The sequence below is a fragment of the Eumetopias jubatus genome, unplaced genomic scaffold (assembly GCF_037043125.1).
Source record: "Eumetopias jubatus isolate StellerSeaLion01/CBP00866 unplaced genomic scaffold, mEumJub1_p1.0 scaffold_14, whole genome shotgun sequence".
NCBI classification, from domain to species: Eukaryota; Metazoa; Chordata; class Mammalia; order Carnivora; family Otariidae; genus Eumetopias; species Eumetopias jubatus.
In genome coordinates, this window is record NW_028274820.1 from 10,310,792 (window position 1) to 10,332,266 (window position 21,475).

Below are 21,475 nucleotides of genomic sequence, written 5' to 3' on the forward strand. Positions count from 1 at the left end.
CCACCACCATCAGCACCTGCACCACTGAGCTGAGAAAAGGGCAAATGCTCTCCAGGAGAAGATGCTACCACTGAAGTTCCTACATTTCACAGACAACATATGATGATGGATAGAAAACTGCCAGGTATGGTAAGAGACAGAAGTAATGGACCTAGAGCAAGAAAAAAAATGGAAATAGGGTCCTGATACTGAAGTCATTAAGCAAAGCCTTTATTTTTTAAATTTAAATTCAATTAATTAACAAATAGTGTATTACTAGTTTCAAAGGTAAAGTTTAGTGATTCATCAGTTGCATATAACACCCAGTGGTCATTACATCAAGTGCCCTCCTTAATGCCCGTCACCTAAGCAAAGACTTTAAAGAAAACAGATAAAGAGCAACCTTTGTCAGAAAATTAGAACCAACAGAAATGAATCAAATAGTGACTTTATTATTGAAAAACAGAAGAGCTGAAATTAAGAACTCAATATGTGGGCTTAGTGGCATAGCACATATAGCAGGAAAAGGGTCAGTAATATGTATTCATAGAGCACATCCCGATTGAAGGAAGAGAGAAAAAAGAATGATGAACAGGGGAGAGAACAAGGGATATATGGGACAGTGGAATGACTGGAGTCTCCAAGAACTGGGCAAAAGTAACCGAGGAAATAACAATAGCTTATCATCTAGCCTCAGGATAAAAACAAAAATCACTCATAAAAACATCATAGTTCAACTGCTGAAAACAAAAGACAAAAGGAAAAGTCTTAAAAGCATCAGAGGGGGGGAAAAAACTATTATTTTCAAAGGAATGACAGAAAGACTAACAGATGACTTTTCGGAAGACAGAGAAATGACATTCCTAAGTGCTATAGAAAATAACAAGAAACCTAGAATTTCATATAACTGTGAAATTATTCTTCAGAAGTCAAAGTGAAATAGTGACATTCTCAGACAAACAAAAACTGAGGGGTTTATCACTAGTAGGCCTGAACCAAAAGAAAAAAAAAAAAAAAAGCTCTTTCCTTTTAGAAGGAAAATGACCCCTGACAGAAACATATAAGTGCAGGGGTTTGAGCTAAATGGCGGCATAGAAGTAGGACTCTAGGCTTGTCTCACCCCTTGAAAATAGCTGTAAAACTATCAAATCAACCTGAGGAGGGACAGAAGAAACTCCACAACTAGAGGGAGAGAAGAAGCCACATCAAGGAAGGTAGGTAGTACAGAGACTTGGTTTGGGGCTGAAACGGATCACTGGTGCTGTGGAGGGGAGGGAGCTGTGGTTGCAGAAAAAGGCGAGAGAGAGAGAGAGAGAGAGAGAGAGAGAGAGAGAGAGAGAGGAGCACACAGGGGAACACACAAGGAGAAAAGGAGAACATTTCCCCAAAGCCATTGGCTGGGAAAATGAGAGGGGCTAATCTCCTTGAGTTGTTGCAGCCAGCAGGGCTTGAAGACTTGAGTTTTAAAGGTTGGTGGGCTTGGCTGGGATGAGGCCTTGAGGGTGCTGCTCCTCTCCCAGAGAGAAGGCAGGCAAGCAACCCTGGGGGCAGAGGGCATGGAAACATCCATCTCAGGAGCACCTGGGGCACATGGCGGGGGGGGGGGGGGGCATGGGGTAGACTGTTCACTCTTCTTGGAGCACATCCCTGAGACATAGTATTCCCAGAGGCTCCTTTCTAGGAACAAAGGAGCCAATGGGCACCATTTCCCTCTCTGGACCCTCAGTCTCAGTGCAGAGCCACCTGCAGAGGCAGCTGGCCCAACACTGGCTGCCTAGCCTGCACACTCCAAGTTCCATTCCCCTGCACTCTGCTGCAACTGCCCTTCTCAGTCGAACCTCTCTCAGTCCCAGCGAGGCAGGACCCACCCCCAGAAGACCAGCGCAGGCCCCTGCCCACACTCTGTCCCTAAAGCCTGGAGTTTTAAAAGTTAGCAGTCTTGGCTGGGATAGAGCCCAGAGGGCAATGTGCTGCTCCTGGAGAGAAGGCAGGCAAACGACCGGGGGGTAGACAGTGTGGAAACAGCGAAATGAAAAATGTCTGGAACACAAAGAGGGAGATTATTTGCTGGTCTCAGAGAGCTTCCCTGAGAGGCAACATGTACTGAGACTCCTCTTTGGGGAAAAAAAGAGTTAACTGGTGTCATTTTCCTCCCCCACCCCTCAGCATAAGCACAGAGCCACCTGCAGGAGGCAGCACAGTGCCTACCCTGGCTGCCTAGCCTGCTTACACCACACCTCACACTCCTGAACTCTGGCAGGCCTGTGTTCTCAGGCAAGTGTGCCTCAGATTCAGCACGGTGAGCCCCTTCCCCAGAAGACCAACAGAAACCCCTGCCCACACCATATCTTCCAACCAGAGAGTTCTGCAGGGCCTCAGTTCTAGTGGAGGTAGTATCAGTCTCATTTCACAAGCAGACCAAAGCACACCTAGTTCAAACTTTCCACTTCTAGCCAAGTACCAAACATTGGCCACTGCAGACAAGGAGAGCCTCTGCAGTCAACTGGTCTGAAGGACAAAGCAGCCAAAAGACAGCAGCAGAGTACACAGAGCATACACCAGAGACACTCCCTGAAGCACCAAGCCCTGGACACTATATGAGCTCTTCCTCATGAGGCCATTATGTTCAGGAGCTGGAGCCATAACTGGTTTTTCTAACACACAAAAGAAAGCAGAGACTTAGACAAATGCCAAGGCGGAGGAATTCATCCCACGTGAAAGAACAAGGTAAGGTCATGCCAGAGATCTAAATGAAACAGATATAAGTAACATGCCTGCTGGAGAATTTAAAGGAATGATCATAAGGATACTCGCTGGGCTTGAGAAAGGGATGGAAGCCTTCAGGGAGGCCCTTGGCACAGAGATAAAAGAGTTAAAAAAATCAGTCACAAAGGAAAAATGCAATAATTGAGATTTGAAACAGACTGGATGTAATAACTACAAGGCTAGAAGAAGCTGCGGAATGAATTATTGACCTAGAAGACAAAATAATGGAAAATAATGAAGCTGGACAAACGAAAGAAAGAAGAATTATGGATCATGAGCATAGACCTCGGGAACTCAGTATCTCCATCAAATGTAATAACATTCATATATATTATAGAAGTACCAGAAGAAGAAGAGAGAAAAAAGGGGCAGAAAACAGATTAGAGGAAATAATAGTTGGAAACTTCCCTAATCTGGGGAAAGAAACAGTCAGATTTTGGAGGCACAGAGAACTCCCATCAAAATCAGCAAAAACAGTCCAACATCAAGATATATTGTAAATTTGCAAATTATAGTGATTAAAAAACCTTAAAAGCAGCAAGATAAAAGGAGTCCTTAACTTACAAGGAAGACCTATAAAGCTTGCTGCAGATCTCTCCACAGAAACTTGGCAGGTCAGAAGGGATATATTCATGATATATTCAGTGTGCTGAATGGGAAAAATTTGCAGGCCAAGAATACCCTATCAAGCAAGGCTATCATTCAGAACAGAAGGAGTGATAAAGAGTTCCTCAAACAAGCAAAAACTAAAGGAGTTTGTGACCACTAAACCTGTCCTGGAAGAAATATTAAAGTGGACTCTGAGTGGAAAGGAAAGACTAAAAGTGACAAAGACAAAAAAGGAACAGAGAAAGTCTCCAGAAAGAACAACAAAACAAGTAATACAATGGTACTAAATACATATCTATCAATAATTACTCTGAATTACTAAATGTTCCAATCAAAAGAAACAGGGTATCAGAACAGATTAAAAAAACAAGACCCATCTATATGCTGCTTACAAGAGACTCATTTTAGACCTGAAGACAACTGCATATTGAAAGTGAGAGGATGAAGAAACATTTATCATCAAATGGACATGAAAAGAAACCCAGAGTAGGAATACTTATATTGGACAAACTTGACTTTAAACCATAGACTGTAACAAGATATGAAGATGGGCACTGTGTCATAATAAAGGGGAAAATCCAATAAGAAGATCTAACAACTGTAAATATTTATGACCCCAAAATGGGAGCACCGAAATACAGGAAACAATTAATAACAAACATAAAGGAACACATTGATAATAACATAAAAATAGTAGGGGACTTTAACACCCCACTCACAGCAATGGGCAGATCATCTAAGCAGAAAATCAACCAAGAAACAGTGGCTTTCAATGACACACTGGACCAGATGGACTTAACAGATATATTCAGAACACTGCATCCTAAAGAAGAAGAATACACGTTCTTTTCAAGTGCACATGGGACATTCTCCAGAACAGATAACATACTAGGTCACAAATCAGGCCTCAACAGGGACAAAAAGATTGAGATCATACCATGCATATTTTCTGACAAGAACACTATGAAACTTGAAGTCAACCACGAGAAAAAATTTGGAAAGACCTCAAATACATGGAGGTTAAGCAACATGTACTAAATTTAAAAAATTAAAAATTAAAAAATAAATTAAAAAATTACATGGAAACAAATGAAAATGAAAAATATAACGGCCCAAAACCTTTGGGATGCAGCAAAAGCGGTCCTAAAATGGAATTATACAGCAATACAGGCCTACCTTAAGAAGCAAGAAAAATCTCAAATAAACAACCTAACCTGACACCTAAAGGACCTAGAGAAAGAACAACAAACGAAGCCTAAAGCCAGCAGAAGGAGGGAAATAATAAAGACTAAGGCAGAAATAAATGATATAGAAACTCAAAAAACAATATAACAGATCAGTGAAACCAGGAGCTGGTTCTTTGAAAAAAGTAATAAAATTGATAAAATCCTAGCCAGACTTATCAGAAAGAATGGAGAAAGGACCCAAATAAATAAAATCACAAATGAGAGAGGACAATAACCAACACCACAGAAATACAAACAATTGTAAGAGAATATTATGAAAAACTACATGCCAACAAATTAGACAGCCTGGAAGAAATGGATGGATTCCTAGAAACATATAAACTAACAAAACTGAAACAAGAAGAAATAGAAAATTAGAACAAACTGATAGCCAGCAAAGAAATTGCATCAGGAATCAAAAACCTCCCAACAAACAAAAGTGCAGGGCCAGATGGCTTCACAGGGGAATTCTACCAAACATTTAAAGACTTAATACCTATTCTTCTCAAACTGTTCCAAAAAGCAGAAATGGAAGGAGACTTCCAAACTCATTCTATGAGGCCAGCATTACCCTGATACCAAAACCAGGTAAGTCACCACTAAAAAAGAGAACTAGAGGCCAATATTCCTGATGAACATGGATGCAAAAATTCTCAATGAAATACTAGCAAACCAAATCCAACAGTACATTAAAAGAAGCATTCACCATGATCAGGTGGGATTTATTCTTGGGCTGCAGAGGTGGTTCAATATTTGCAAATCAATCAATGTGATACCCTACATCAATAAAAGAAAGGATAAGAACTATATGATCCTTTTAATAGATGCAGAAAAAGCATTTGAAAAAGTACAACAGCCATTCTTGATAAAAACCCTCAACAAAGTAGGGTTAGAGGGAACATAACTCAACATAATAAAGGCTGTATATGAAAAACCCACAGCTAATATCATCCTCAATGGGGAGAAACTGAGAGCTTTTCCTCTACAGTCAGGAAAAAGACATGGATGTCCACTCTCACTGTTATTTAACATAGTACTGGAAGTCCTAGCCACAACAATCATTCAACAAAAGGATATAAAAGGCATCCAAATCAACAAAGAAGAAGTCAAACTTTCACTATTTGCAGATAACATATACTCTATATAAAAAAATCCAAAAGACTCCACCAAAAAATTGCTAGAATTAATGCAGGAATTCAGTAAAGTCACAGATATAAAATCAGTGTACAGACATCTGTTGTATTTCTATACGCAAATAACAAAGCAACAGAAAGAGAAGTCAAGGAGTTAATCCCATTAACAATTGTACCAAAAATAATAAGATACCTATGAATAAACCTAACCAAAGAGGTAAAAGAACTATGCTCTGAAAACTATAAAACACTGGTGAAAGCAATTGAAGATGACACAAGGAACTGGAAAGATATTTCATGCTCATGGATCGGAAGAACAAGCATTGTTAACATATCTATACTACCCATTTAATGCAAAGCCTATCAAAATACCACCAGCATTTGTCACAGGGCTAGAATAAACAATCCTAAAATTTGTATGGAACCACAAAATTACCCTGAATAGCCAAAGCAATCTTGAAAAAGAAAAGCAAAGCTGGAGGCATCACAATTCCTGACTTCGATTATATTATAAAGCTATAGTGATCAAGACAGTACGGTACTAGTACAAAAACAGACACATAGATCAGTGGAACAGAATAGGAAATCCAGAAATGAACCTACAACTATATGGTCAATTAATCTTTGACAAAGCAAGAAAAAATATCCAATGGGAAAAAGACGATCTCTTCAACAAATGGTGTTAGGAAAACTGGACAGCAATGCACAAAGAATGAAACTGGACCACCTTCTTACACCATACACAAAAACAAATTCAAAATGGATTAAAGACCTAAATATGGGACAAGAAACTATTAAAATCCTAGAGGAGAACACAGGCATTAACCTCTTTGACATCAGCCATAGCAACTTCTTACTAGATATGTCTCCTGAGGGAAGGGAAACAAAAGTAAAGATAAACTATTGGGATTTCATCAAAATAAAAAGCTTCTGCACAGCAAAGACAATAGTCAACAAAACTAAAAGGTAACTTAGGAAACGGGAGATGTTTGCCAATGACATATGTGGTAAAGTGTTAGTATCCAAAATATATAAAGAACTTATCAAACTCAACACCCAAGAAAAAAAATAACCCAACTAGAAAATGGGCAGAAGACATGAATAGATATTTTTCTAAAGAAGACATCCAGATGGCCAACAGATACAGGAAAAGATGCTAACATCATTCATCGTCAGGGAAATGCAAATCAAAACTACAATGAGATATCACCTCACACCTGTCAGAATGGCGAAAATTAACAACACAGAAAACAACAGGTATTGGCAAGGATGTGGAGAAAAGGGAACCCTCCTACACTGTTGGTGGGAATGCAAACTGGGGCAGCCACTCTGGAAAACAGTAGGGAGGTTTCTCAAAAATTAAAAATAGACCTACCCTACAATCCAGCCATTGCACTACTAGGTATTTACCCAAAGGACATAAAAATACTAATTTGAAGGGATACATGTACCCTGATATTTATAGCAGCATTATCAACAATAGCCAAATTATGGAAAGAGCCCAAATGTCCACTGACTGATGAATGGATAAAGAAGATGTGGTATATATACATAATGGAATATTATTCAGCCATAAAAGAATGAAATCTTGCCATTTGCAAGGATGTGGATAGAGCTAGGCAGTATTATGCTAAGTGAAATAAGTCAGTCAGAGAAAGACAAATACCATTTGATTTCACTCATAGGTGGAATTTAAGAAACAAAACAAACAATCATAGGGGGGAAAAAAAGAGGAAAACCAAGAAACAGAGTCTTAACGAGAGAGAACACACTGACGATTACCAGAGGGGAGGTGGGTGGGGGGATGGGTTAAATAGGTGATGGGTATTAAGGAGGGCACTTGTGATGAGCACTGGGTGTTGTATGGAAGTGTTGAATCACTAAATTTTACATCTGAATCTAATATTACATTGTGTGTTAAGTAACTGGAATTTAAATAAAAACTAAAAAAAAAAAGCAAAAAGCATGCAAGATTAAAAAAACACAGATGTACATAAAGGAGGGAGGAGATACAGAATGGATTAAAATGTGAGTAAAGCTTTGCTTCTTGATTTGGGTGCTGTGTACATGGATGTGTTCACTTTCTGAAAATTCATAAGCTCTGCGTTTAAATTTGTGCATCTTTCTGTTGTGTTATGCTTCACTTAGAATTTTACCAAAACACAGTAAAACAAAAACTGCTTAGTGGAAAATTTACAGCTTTAAATGCATACATAGAGAAGAATAGCTAAAAACCAATGAGCTAAGCAGCCATCTCAAGAAATTAGAAAAAGAACAACAAATTAAACCCAAGGAAAGTAGATGGAAGGAGATCATAAAAAATAAAGATAAGAGCAGAAAGGAAATAAACAGAAAACATACATAGAAGATCAAGAAAACCAGAAGTCGATTCTTTGAAAAGATTAATAAGGTAAAAAAATCCCTGGTGAGGGATAGGTAGAAGGATAAAGAATCTGAAATGGAAAAGAAGCACCATCTAGCTGCTGACACTTTTTTTTTTTTTTGTCCTCTCTCCTGGGTGGAGCTGTCCCTAAACCTCCCTGGGGACATTCAAGCTTGAAGCAGGGATCCCAACAGATCCTTGGAGGCCAGATACAGGATTGGCCATGATACCACAAAGTCCAATACCTTCTGTGCCACATATTTTTACCCCTAATCCTGGATTACGGGGGTAGGTCTCTGCATTTCAGTCCAAGAAGTGGGAAGGCTTTTGACTGGTCAGAGGGTGGAGCACTGAGTTCCCTAGGGTTGAGATAGGACATGTAAACCAAGAATGACAGACTATCCTATTGAAGAGCTCCAGTACAGCTCCTGGCATAAAGGGAGAGGGTCAGATGGAGACCTTACCCCATATCCTATCCTGATTACTAATGCCTTAAGCCAGCTCTTGACCTGCTGGTGTGTGTTCTAGAGGTCTTTCAGGGAAGCATGTACTTTTCTTAGGTAGTAGCCAACTTTTTCCAGATTGGTGGTGCCGTGAGGTGCAAGGATGCATTGGGGCAGGAGTGTAAATGTATGAAGGACAGTGTTGAGAGCGTGTTGGTGGAGGAGGGAGGCAATCTCAGCATGACTTTTAAAATGAACTGTTTAGGATCATTAAGAGCATCTTGAATATTGACTTACAAAACTGGATCAAGGTGAGAACCTCAAATGAATGTCAGGGGCCTATTTCAGAAGACCTAACTGCTGAATGGTTTTCATGACACTAGGGCATGAGATGTATTATGGTGTAATTTCTGATACGTGGTCACCAGATATTCCTGTGACCATACTTAACAGGGCTGATACGTTACCAGCTCCAGGGACACAGCTCACAGAAATCCACCAAAATAGCTCTCCTGGAGTCATGGAACACACACCGTCACGCTTTAATCTTGTGAATGGGCTGCGTGACAAGGTAAAATCCTCAGAGGCGGGCTAGTCTGGCAAGAAGTGAAGAATCCACCCCGGTGGGAAAAGCTGCTTTCTCCCTGGATTCCCCTTTGCCTCACAGGGTGCCTCTCTTCTCCCACTACCCAATTTTCCCTTAGATTCTAGGAGACATTAAACTTTCTCACAATTTAATGCTCAGTCAGGACTAACGTGGTCAGCTGCAGACGGGACCACAATTTTCTGTGGAGAGAATCTTGCAGGCTAGGAATATTCAGACTTGCAGTTCCGGCCCAGGAGAGCCCACCCACCAGTCTGGCTCCCTGCCACACAGGACGTGGTAGCTTGAAGCTCATATAGAAATGCCAGGCCATCTGGCATGCTGCATATTGAATCGGCTGCTGCTTTTCCCAGGTGCAGTTGATTCCAAAGCTTAGGATACAACAACTGAATCCTGGGTCCCTCTAAGAGACCTCTGACATCAAAAAGGAAGCCTTACGGCAGGCAAATTCCTTTCCTGAAAAGGGGACAATGCACTCCACTGATGTGGGATTTCATGAAAAAATATTTTCAGGTTTAGAATTTACTGTCTCTTGGGAAAAACTCACTTCTGATTTGGAGGCATTGATCTTCACTGTATGGCCGAGTTGGGGAGACCATCCAGGAAGAGAGTCTACAGACACCGAGAGGTATGATGGGACAGGTTAGTGTCAGGGCTGTTAGAGAAAAAAAGGGATGAATGAGGCACACATGCCATCCCATAAAACCCAGAACTATTAACCTGGTTAATGGTGCATGCCTTTGATGGGCTAGCAGGGCCTCCCTTTCCACATGTCTGGCATGGACAGGCCAATTTGTGGAACTGGAAATTTCAGCGTCTTTTTCTGGGCAGGCTCAGAGGGGAGTCTATACCAGATAACCACGAATTGTCCTAAAGGAAAGTGTGTGGAGGTGGAAGAGGTGACAGAAGACCATCGAACACACCAAGTTCAGCTCTTGCTTGTGTCAGAGATGGTCAAGCAAGAGGAGCATGCGTCATTTAATTTGACATAAATATCCCAATGGTAACTATTCCCTTATTTTTACACTTCCTCGAGGTGGCAGGAATCACAGGTTTTTTGAAACTCTTACTATCTTGCATCTGGCTTAGCTTCTTGCCCGCAGCCAGCTTGGAGCTTCCTATAAACTTTGCATCATCCTTCCGCGTTTCATGCAGAATCTCAGGACACCCTGATCCTTTAGGCGAGTTCGATATTCCTTGGCTTCTTCCCAGCCTTGGCAGGTGGCGGGGGCGCAGGAACAATCTTCTCCTGTGCCTCTTCGCTCTGCCGCCGACAGAGGGCGCTGGACGGGCTGTGCTTCGGGACCCCACAGTCCCACCAGGCTGAGCAGGTGATGGAGCCAACTTAGGACCCTCGCGAGCCCTCAGGGGGGGCCGGATCTTCTTTGAAGAGTCCATCTCTTATAAGAATTTGCTTTGTGCAGTTGCCTCGTTTGGTTACTTCATCTGTGTCAAGTATCCAGAGCTTCTATTTAATTGGTTCTGATATTATAATATTCATTGTTTTGTATGGAGTTTGCCTGAAATTTATTTTCTCCAATCTGGGAACTACCTGTGCTTAGGTTAGTAGGAGTGAGGTCTCGTGGCAGATGATTTTGGCTATGCTTTTCCCAAACCCTCTTTGCCTTTTCCCTTCTGTTACTGTTTTTTTTTTTTTTTTGACATGATCTGATCTTCCCCTTCTGAAAGATATTTCATGTTATTTCTATTCTTTATTCTTTCATATGTTCCTTTGTTAAAGGGCCAGACAGGCCTTAAAATTTTAGCATTCACTAGAAATTCATGTTCTCTGTTATGGAAATAAAATAAGCCTCTTTTTTTCAGGGGTAACTATTAATGGAGAGAGATGGGGGGAAGAGATCAGAGGTTTTAAATATAAGGAATAGAAGTCCCATGAAAGGTTTGAATATATAGGTTCAAATTTCTAGATTTTGTATAAAAATAGCAGTGGTTCATGTATGTCATTCTCTGGTAGATGGTGTGGTATTTATAACTATATTTTCTCCAAGGCTATGGAGGGCATAATGACACAGTTCCTCCCTTAGAAGACATGTTCTCTGCTTTGGATTTTAAAGAGAGATTGGTGCTCATTTTGGTGAAGCTGAAAGAAACACAATTAGCTCCTTTCTCCTTTCAGCTTTTTGTCTGTCCTCTTCTCTCAGGTAACAGCTAGCAGTAGAAACATGGGTCTAAATAGGGACCAGGACCTGCCAACTCTGATTTTGCTTGGAAAATGGGAAACAGGGCTAAGATTAGCAGCTGCTTCCATGGACAAGGCATTGCTTGCATTTTCTAGACCTTGTGGGTGCTTTTGGGTTTTTCAGTATTCATGGGTATCATATCAACTCTAGGATTTTGAGAAAGTGGGAAACGTGAGAGACTGAGGTCTGAATTAATGAGAATTTGTGAGGAGTTAGTGCTTTTTTATAGTATAAGAACTCCAAACTCTCTTGGCTCTACAAAGCCCATATGGACAGCATCGCTGGCATCATTTGCAAATGGCCTTGGAGTTGACTTGGGGAAAAACTGTCTTGGTTGATGACAGCAATTCCTGGGGGTAACCTCTGAACTGGCCCCAGGTATGTGCAAAGGACCAGTGAAAAAGTGTCTAGGAAGGCACACCTGGTGTTCAGGCAGGTTTCCCTGACCTCTGTGGGTTTCGGTCCTTACAAGAACACTACAGCTGTGCATGACATAGACTTGGCTGAAAGACTCAGTGGGTCAAAAGGAAGAAATGTAAGTTGGGAAAGAAGTAGAAAAAGGAAAATTCTCCCTTTCCACTGCTCTTCTAGCATCAGCTTCCAGGACCTGAATCAAAGAAGGAAGAGTTGCTAATCACTAAATTGGTTGGTCAAATTCCCAGTGTGGACTAGCCCATGTTTACTGAAGAGCAGAGTAACTCTGCTTTAAAAGATGGTACCTCTCTGCCACCTCCTTATTCCAAGAAGTTGGACAGATCAGAAGACTGCATTCTGTCTTTGTAGCACTCATTTGCCATACATATCTGGCCAGGGACTACTTGCTTCCCTCCCTTACCCCTATTTCTCTGTCTCTTCCTCTAGATGGATCAGGGGCCATCTGTGGGAAAGATAAGACATAATGGTTATTGTCCTTGAGCATAAGTCTCTTGCTTTCTACATAGGAGTTCTGAGCACTAGCTTAATTAGTTCATTAACTGAATAAATATTTATTAGGCCCCTCTTAGGGAGATGCTACTAGAAATTAAAAAAATCTTTAAAAATGTTATCTTGTGTTGAAATTATGGATGATTTTTACTTTGATCTTTTCTTCAAATTTTGTTAGGAACAGGTAAACTTTAAAAATATATATATACAAATGGGATTCATACACACCTAACAAATACAATGAAATAGAGAAGATTCTGGATTTATGTGTGAGGAGGTAACTGACATCTTGGATAGTGTCTGTCTTCTAATTTGAACTTTATAGCTTTTTATGGTGGAGCCTACTGAGCTCCTTACTCAGAACCATCCGGATGGGAGGAAGGCCATATATTAGCCACTCCACTTTCCTTCCCCTGGTCAACGATTTGCTAGTGCAGTGACATCTGGGTTCCCATTTTGATGACCATATAATTTTCCTGCCAATCATTCTGGGAGGTATGCCCCCAGCTCTGATTCCAACTTCAAAGTTCTAGCTAGTGTATTACCTGATAACCCACCCTCCATGGGACCGGAATCCTGCATTAAAACTCCACCTTACTGGTGGAAGCCCTTCTGGCCTACTTTGATCTTATCAGGACATCATGGTTGGCTCTGAGGTCAGACTGCCAAGGTTCAAGTCCTGGTCCTACTCTGTGATTGGTGGACCAGTTGCATGATCTTCCTGCACCTCAGATTCCTTATCAACAAAAAGGGGAAAATATTATCTGCCTCCCAGGGCTTTCAAGAAGGTTAAGTGGGACACTACGTCTTAGGTGCTCAGCATGGTGCCTGGCACACCGGGAGAGCTCAGAGGTGTTTAGTTGCACTATTACTATTATGACTCCTCTATTCAGGACACCAGCCTTATGCCAAATGGCAGCCCAGGGATCAGATTTATAAGCCATGCACAGATCCCCAGGGACAAGCACAGGCTACCCCCTGTGGGATGGCTGTACCACCTCATGCCCATCTGCTCTATCTGTCTAATTGGACATCATGGTAATCAGCTGGCCATGCCCTTCGGACAGGGCTTCACCTACCTGGCTGCAGGTCCAGACACAGCGTCTTAGTTAGGTCAAGTTCCCTTGTCTGCCCCACATACTCTCCTGCCAAATGTGGCCTCTCTCTGCCCTCACCTGCATAGGCCTTTAGGAGAGACCTATTGTGTCCCCATCTCATGGAGATGATTAAAATGGGCAGAGTACTCCCTCCTTATCTTGTTGAAGCACTGTCTAGGGGCTGAGATGTGGAGAGCCTCATCAGCCCTGCTTGTTTCTAGCTCCCTATGTCTGTGGTCTTGAGTAAAAGAGATTAATTTTGTGTACAGAGTGGCTTTGAGAGGGATGGAGAGAATCTTTTTTTGTGGAGTGCTAATTTCACTCTACCACATCTGTACAGGTGAAAATCACTCGTGAGTCCTTCCAGTGTCTTCTTATTTCCCCTCTTGCTAGGAAAGGGGTGCTGTAAGGTAGCCCACACATGCATTTTGTCCCCGAGTCCTGTCCCTATCCTGCCCCATCACACTTCTAGTCACCTGGTTCCTAGCAGGTCAAGGACTTCCAGGAAAGCCTGGGCTCTTCACTTTCTCTGCATCTGTTCCTTCTGACTGTGAACCCCACTCCATCAAATGCCCAACATCCCCATGACTCTTCCCTGAGGCTGACAAGCACAAACAGGTGAGTCTGTGTACACTCCAGGTCTACTGCACACAATACCACATCTCTCAAAGACTGTTTCTCCTCAGATGCAGTGGTGATGCTGTCCTCCTCACGGTGCTGTCATCGACATAACAAGATGTAAGAAAGTGGACACAAGTGAAATCAATGAGAGTTCTTACGTTATGGCTCCTTCCACTCAGTCGGTACACATGTTTGAGGCCATCTCAGGCCTATTCCCCATGCTTGCACCTCAGAGTCTCTCACTGCCTACTTGCTGGAGGAGCGCTCGGACATTTTGATCTTCTCTGTCAATGAAGATATACCAGAGGACCAGCACCATTCCAGTACGCCCAGGGCTGAGAGGCTTCCTGGGACTGGGAACTTTCAGAGCCAAAACCAGGATCCCTCGGAGCAAAGCGGGATGAACTGCTCACCCTACTCTTCAGGCTGCAGACTTTCTCATCAGCTTGTTGCATTTTCTTTTTACAAATACCACAGCCCCCATATGGCAACTCTCCACAGATGCATCCCAGACTATGTCTTCCATGACTCCGCCATTGGATTGGCCCTCATCAGGTCATGTGGACAGGCCTCCTCTGAGAGTTTCTTCTCCCTTCTTTCGATGGCCCCACTCTTTTGGTTTCTCTGATACTATAGTTAAGATTACTACACAACAAAGGAACCAAAACCTTAACAGCTTAAAACAGCACTGCATCATGATCTCTCAAAGTTCTGTGAGGTGACTGGGTTCAGCTGGACAGCTCTCCCTTGGGGTCTCACATGCTGTTACCATGGATAACAGCTGGGCTGCCCCTGGTATCCCCTGGGTGGGGACGGCTGGAACAGCTGGGCTGGCCAACGATCTTTCCATGCAACCTTACACATGGCCACCTTGGGCTTCTCCTGGCACAGCTGTCTCACAGCTCCAAGAGTGAGTGTTCTAAAGGGTAGGAAGTGGAAGCTACCAGTCTCTTAAAATCTGGGCCTGGAAGTTGGCACAGCATCACTTTAGCATGGAAACTCGCACAGGAGAGGAGACTCGAATGCCTCCTCTGGAGAGGACTGTCAAGGAATTTGTGGCCATACTTAATCCTGAACGCTGGATGATTTCTCTTCCTCCTCCTCCGTTTCCTCCCCCCTTTTTGTCAGGACTCTGTCCTCAACTCTCACCTCTCCCTGCCGGCCCACCCCCACCCCATGCCTTCCCACCTTTGCAGGTGCTGCCCCTCGCCTGCAATGATTTCTCTACCACTTGGCCCCCCAACACCAGCCCTTCCTTCCCACTGGCCCCGTCTGCCTACAAGCTCCTCTTATGCATGAGTGATGATCAACTCTGTACTGCAAAGCTGGGCTGGGTGCTCCTTCTCTTCACTGATACAGGACGCAGTAAAAAGTATGCGCTTAGAGATAAGCACGTTGCTACCGGAATGCAACAGCCTTGGCAGGCAGGGACCAAGCCTCTACCTCTAGATCTGAGGTCCTGAAGATGAGTACGGTTCCCAGGAGGCCTCTAGCACTATAGGGTTATGAGAGGCAGGTGAATCTGTATGTTCTTTTATTGACACAGTGACGCAAGTTTACTCCAGAATAGTCTCAGTCTGTGATAATAGGGCCTGATCATCTGTTTGTATTGATTCAGAGCTTTTATCTCGTTGGGAGAATCTGACACATATCCAACTAGAAGCCAGCACCCCCTGTATTGCTGCAAATCTGAACTGACTACTTGGTTATACCTTTCTGTTTTCTGTAGTAATGCTTAGTTACTCCTTGTATTGTCTGTTATTTAATCTGATAGACTGACACCTCTGTGCGCTAAAGATCAATTTCTCTGCTCTCAGATGTAATGGAGTATTTGACATGGTAAGAAGTGATTGCAATCAACAGTTTGGCTCCTTACACTGGGTGGACCGAGGGCAAGCCTGCGGTGTGTGTCTCCTCACTTGCATGTCTCTGTATGTATTGTTTTCCCACAGAGACCTCTGCCCTCCTACTGCCACATTCCCATTGTCTCATTGGACCTGTTCAGCCAGAGCCACTGCACACTTAGATTGGCCTCTCTAGCCCAAACGTTATTGCTGTGTGACTATTTCCAACCACTTGACTCTGGTCTGCTAAAGACTGAGTGATTGTATATTTGGCGATGGGGGTTCCTTCCTCTACCATTCCAGGAGCTTTATCTCCAGCAAGATTACTTCTTTTAGGCTTTTAAAGCAAAATGTGAAGGAAATAAGGAAGGGAAGGAGAGCACCGTGAGTGTGAGCTACCATCAGGGGTAGGTTAGTGGAGAAGTTTAGGTGGAAGGAAAACTGGAAGAATGAAGTGGTGAAAGAGGAAAGTCAATTTTAGGAGTGTTGTGTGAACTGTACATTCTTTTCTCAAACTTTAAGAAATATAAGAACATAGGCAATATTGAAATTACTTTATGATTGTGGTAGAGTGCAACTTTGACCATGACTTCCCTTTGGGATGGTATATTAAACTGGGTGAACAATGGTGTTGTCATGGTGTCCCAGGAATTAGACAACAAAAATAAGATGACATAATAATATGCATGCCCATTGTCTCGCAAATATTTATATGGAGCCGTACTTGTTCCTCACAAAAAACCTGTGAGGCCATGTGAGGGCCGGGTTTATGTTTAGTCTCCCCAAGTAGACTTGAGACTTCTTGAGGGCTTGGAGCCTATGACTCAAATGTTTACTGTACTACAAATGGAGACATCTCCTTGGAAATAACAAATCAGTGATTGAAAATGGCAGCCCACAGTGTAGTTCTTTGCCATACTGCTGCTGACAACAGAGCAGTCCTGGTGAAAGTATGCCCACATTCAAATAAAAGGCTGCAACAATGTGTCACCTGAACCATCTGGATCGTCGACCCGACAAGATCCCTGTGTCTAATCATGGATCTGGGTGGCCTCCCAGCTCCAGCAGGGCTCGTCCTTGCTCTCGTTGCATTGCCGGAGAGGAGAAAGCATGTGCCAGAAATGCTAATGAGGAGAAGCCAGCTAGTTCTCCTGAAGCCCTGCTTTTCCTTCAGTGTCCTTCGGTCTTCAACCCTAGCTGCAAAGCATTTCCCACAGAAAACTCACCAAATAAAGCCATTCAGTTCACAGTCATCACCATGACACCCATTTGGCCATTCCCTGAAGAGAAATGCCAAGTGGAAGGGACGCTGCTGATTTGACCCCTCTCAGAGTGGCACCGCAATCCCTAATTCAAAGCCTTCTACTTACAGAGCAGACGTGGCTATACCAGACACATCTGGCACTCACAGGGTGAATCAGTTCATCTTCATGGGGCTGCCTTATCGGTGCTGTACATTAACTTCATTTTATAGATGAAGGGACAGAATGGGCCACACCGGGGTGAGTGCTGAGCCCGCATACCTCTTGCTCGGAAGCCCCTTGCCTAAGTGTGGACTGAGAGGCAAATCCTGACCCCCTCCCGCCTGTATAAATTTTACCTCACCATACTCAATGGGTGTCGTTAAAAACTTACAGCAGGACTAGGTGCTTAGATTTGCTGTTAAGTATAATCAGAGGCCACCGTGTTGTGTTTTTTAACTTTGGGATGATGGATGGAAATGGACTGGAAATGTGCTGATGTTTGAGGGACATTCTTCTGACAAATGCTGGGTGACAGAATCAGCGCAAGCAGTAATCAGGTGTGACTCTGGAAGTGAGGGCAGAAATGGGAAAAGGCCGAATGTGAGGGGCCAGAGTGGACGTGGGGCAGGACCAGTGACCTGAGCAGGGGCAGGAAACCAAGGCAAGGCAGAGCAGTCAAAAAGGACTGCGGATTTCTGGTTTACACCCAGACAGCTGTGAGAAGGCCATGCTCATGACAGTGACAACATGACACAACCCAAGAAGGTCCCTTTTGGAGAAACTCTTTTGCCGTAATCAGTGGTGGCTGAAGGCACACTACTCTATTCTTCCTGCTACTGATGGGGAGCTTCAGTGGACAGAAAGCTATTTGGAACAGATTTGGGCCAGAGATCAAGAAAAAGATGGCTTCCCTGTAGAATCATCGCTTCTGGGCAACGCAAGCCCCAATTTTGAAGGAGTTCTGATAGCAGCACACAATCAGCAAGGGCTGTGGTGACTCCTGAGGCTTGAGTCTGGTCCCCTCTTAGCCTGACTGCATATATCAGAAAATAGTAACGGGGTTACAATAATGATACAACATTGTAAGATTTGAACAGGATGAGGAAGGCTAAAACTTCACTAGTTCTTTCTTTTATCAGGGTTAAAATTTGCATCTTTTTGCAGTTTTCAGATTATAGCAATTATTACTATAGTCAAACAGCCAAGGGCCCACCAGGGAAAATTTATGCCAGAGAGAAGGAAACAATTCAGGTTTTATTTCTTTTGTGTTTTATTACGCATGTAACTCCTTGGAGAGTGCAGGAAATATTTGTTTTGAAGTTTCCTAATTTAGTAATACTTTTCAAAATCTGATTTAGTCAGACCTTTAAAAAAATCATATAAATCAACAGCAATTACCTAATTCTAAATTGAATCATAACTCCAAAGAAATGTACTGTTAGAACATTATAGACTCCAGGTAATCAGTGATATACTTCTACTCTTATAAACGGAAAAAATAAAAACAGAAAATAAAAATAAAATAAAAACCTCATTTATTATTTTAACTTAATCTTCAGATAGAAAGAATGGCCTTCTGTTGTATTTCAGCATTTAAAATCTGGCCAAAGTGCAACGTTTGTAAAATAATTTTTAATTTTAAGAAGGTATAATTTGCCAATTAGATTGTGTTTATTACTGTTTAGAGACTGCAAGGGTCTTATTTTTATTAATATCAAAAACGTCTGTAACCTTCTGGATAATGGCCTGGCTTCTGCATTTTTATTTTAGCAAGAGGACCTTTGATGCTTTATTGCATTAATGAAGGATAGCGATATTAGAACATTTTGTACATTCAATCCCTTCCTATTTGTTCATTTGGCACTTTTTCAATCATACATTTTTGAAAATATCAATTATTTCACATTAAAAATATAAATTCATATAGCATATTATATACAGTTTTAATGCATTCAGACTCCTAAAGCTATAATCCATTACAGCATTCTAATTTATTTGATTTATATGTGTGCCCTGAGTTAGTATTCTAATCATTTACAAATTCAATTAAGTTTTCTTGATAAATTTTTAGTTTTTGACAAATTATATTACATTTGTACAGAATAATACATTCTTTGTATCTTGAACACGAGTTTGATGTATTTGCAACCACCATCTCAATTTCACTTTCATCCATTTGTCCAGAGCACTGAGATACTGCTAGTCCAACAGGTATACTGCCAAGTGAGATCTTCTCAAGTTTGCACCAGGACATTTGTAAAATGTCATTTTTCTAAAGTGTTCAATTTTTAGTTTTTTGACTATGAGTTGGCAAGACATTGGTTATTCGAGGACATTGCTACTTAACCAAGTTTGAATATACTTTCACTCAGTTATGACAATATTTTACATAATTTACAGAGCTGGTTTTATATTATAATATCTTTCTAATGGTACTTAAAGTGTTTCTTCATACTTCTGATGAAGACAATTATATTAAATGGTTTGTTATTTGAATGTACAAAAAATGGTCTATATGTCACAGAAATCTTGAAAAGAACTGCCTTGAAAGGAATGGCACTATTGCCAGATTAATTTATATACAAGCTCCTCTTTTTTACATTAGCTCATAAAAATTCACATTATTCTTAATACTTATTTTCTTGCCTCTAAAAAGACAAATACTTGTAGGATGTGTTCATTCCTGAACCATTTTGAGCTGATACTACATTTTGACCCTACATGGTTTTTTCCTCAATTAGTTAGAAGTCCAAAGAAGAAAATAGGTGGACAGTAGAGAAGGCCTCTCCACCCATCTTCCAATGTAGATTGGGGCATACTGTCAGCTATTATGTCTAATATTCATTACTAATGCAAGTTTTTACCTTTTCTGTTCTTACTGCCATTTGGGAAGTCATATCAGGTACCATGAGCTGGAATGCATCTTTATCCCCAAATCAAGCCCATCTATGTCCTTTATGATAAATAATGCTATTTGTGGAATGGGGAAGATACTGGCATGACTTGGGCAAAGGAGGGCATGCTGGGGAGGATGGAGAAGCAGGGTTGAGGAGTGAGTGTGGGTCTTGTTTGGTCTTGGTAGCAGGGCAGAGAATTTTCAGTTCATGTAGTCAGAAAGCAGAGCCATGAGGCTTTTGGGCAAATGGTATCAGAATTGAGTTCAAGGCATTTTGTCTGGTATCAAGGATTAGGAGGAGAAAAGCTAGAGTCAGGGACATAAATATTAAGGAAAAGGAAATCTCTTGTTGGGAACTTCATTATGACTAAACCAAAGTCAAGGGCCCAACCACATCTCATAAAATCATGTCCCCTCTACATCTGATAGTATCAAATCTCCTGACTGTCTACACACTCTACATGTGGCTAATTAATGCAAAAGAAGGGGGCACTTGTGTCATTTCTAGGAGAGATACCATAAGCTTCTAATGGGCAGACATTAGACCTTTCATTTTCAAATCTCTGATCTTTGAAATATAGTAGGTCTTATAAAATGCCTACTGAGTGGATGAATAGATATGAGAGTGAATAAAAATGGGAGCAAAACATGAGCATATAGAGAGCATATAATTTTTCTTGAATGAGTCAAATGATAATAGACAACTTTAGGTTCCTGGCCATGTATGCTTTTCTCTGAGAACTGGATGGTTGGAACAAGGGAGTATTTCATCATTGCCTTTCAGAAGTGCTACACTGAATCCCTGCTGTGAACAAGAAGGTGCAGAAAGGGATTTGTGCATTTCGCACTCTCCAGTATCCATGTGGGAAGGGACTTGTAGATAAGGGTAAACTCTGCATTCCTTCAGCTGGTAAACATGAGGCCCACATGGCTATTTCTTTGTGCAATGGGAAATGTACCAGTATGGGGACCTATGAAAAGAATCCTTCTTTAACTGTAAAAATAATTTTTTTTTAAAAAATCAAAGACAGATAAAAATTTTAGAAAATAGCTCAGTAAAATACACGATGACAAGTTTATACACCCAGAAATGTCAGTAGATCAGGAATCAAAGAAATAGGTTGGTGGTAGTAATGTATTATCTGCATCCTGGGGAACTGTGGCCAGAGTCAAAGATCAGGGAAAAGCGTGGACTAACCCCAACATGATGGGGCCATGAGCAGGGAGCCTTGAAGAACTGACTCAAGCAAAGCCCAAACTGGATGATTGGATACAGCAGGGGCAACTATTCCAAAGTTAGAGAGCACCTGGAGGAGCCACAGAGTGAAAGTTAAGGGATCTAAGTCAAAAGGTCCTGAATCCAGAGGCCTATGAATGACCATGAGCCAAGCTTCTCTTTGAAACGAAAAGAAATGGCCCCCTGGGCTGGTTTGGATGGCTGTTGCCCAACTGCTCTAGAGCTCACCTATTACTATTTTTAAGCATTTCATAAATCTATGGCTCTC

General features: G+C 41.8%; 1 protein-coding gene across 3 annotated transcripts in view; it reads right to left on the reverse strand.

The window, feature by feature from the left end:
- Positions 1 to 21,475, reverse strand: part of HECW1 (HECT, C2 and WW domain containing E3 ubiquitin protein ligase 1) — a 430,092-nt gene that overhangs the window by 211,741 nt on the left and 196,876 nt on the right. The window lies entirely within an intron of this gene.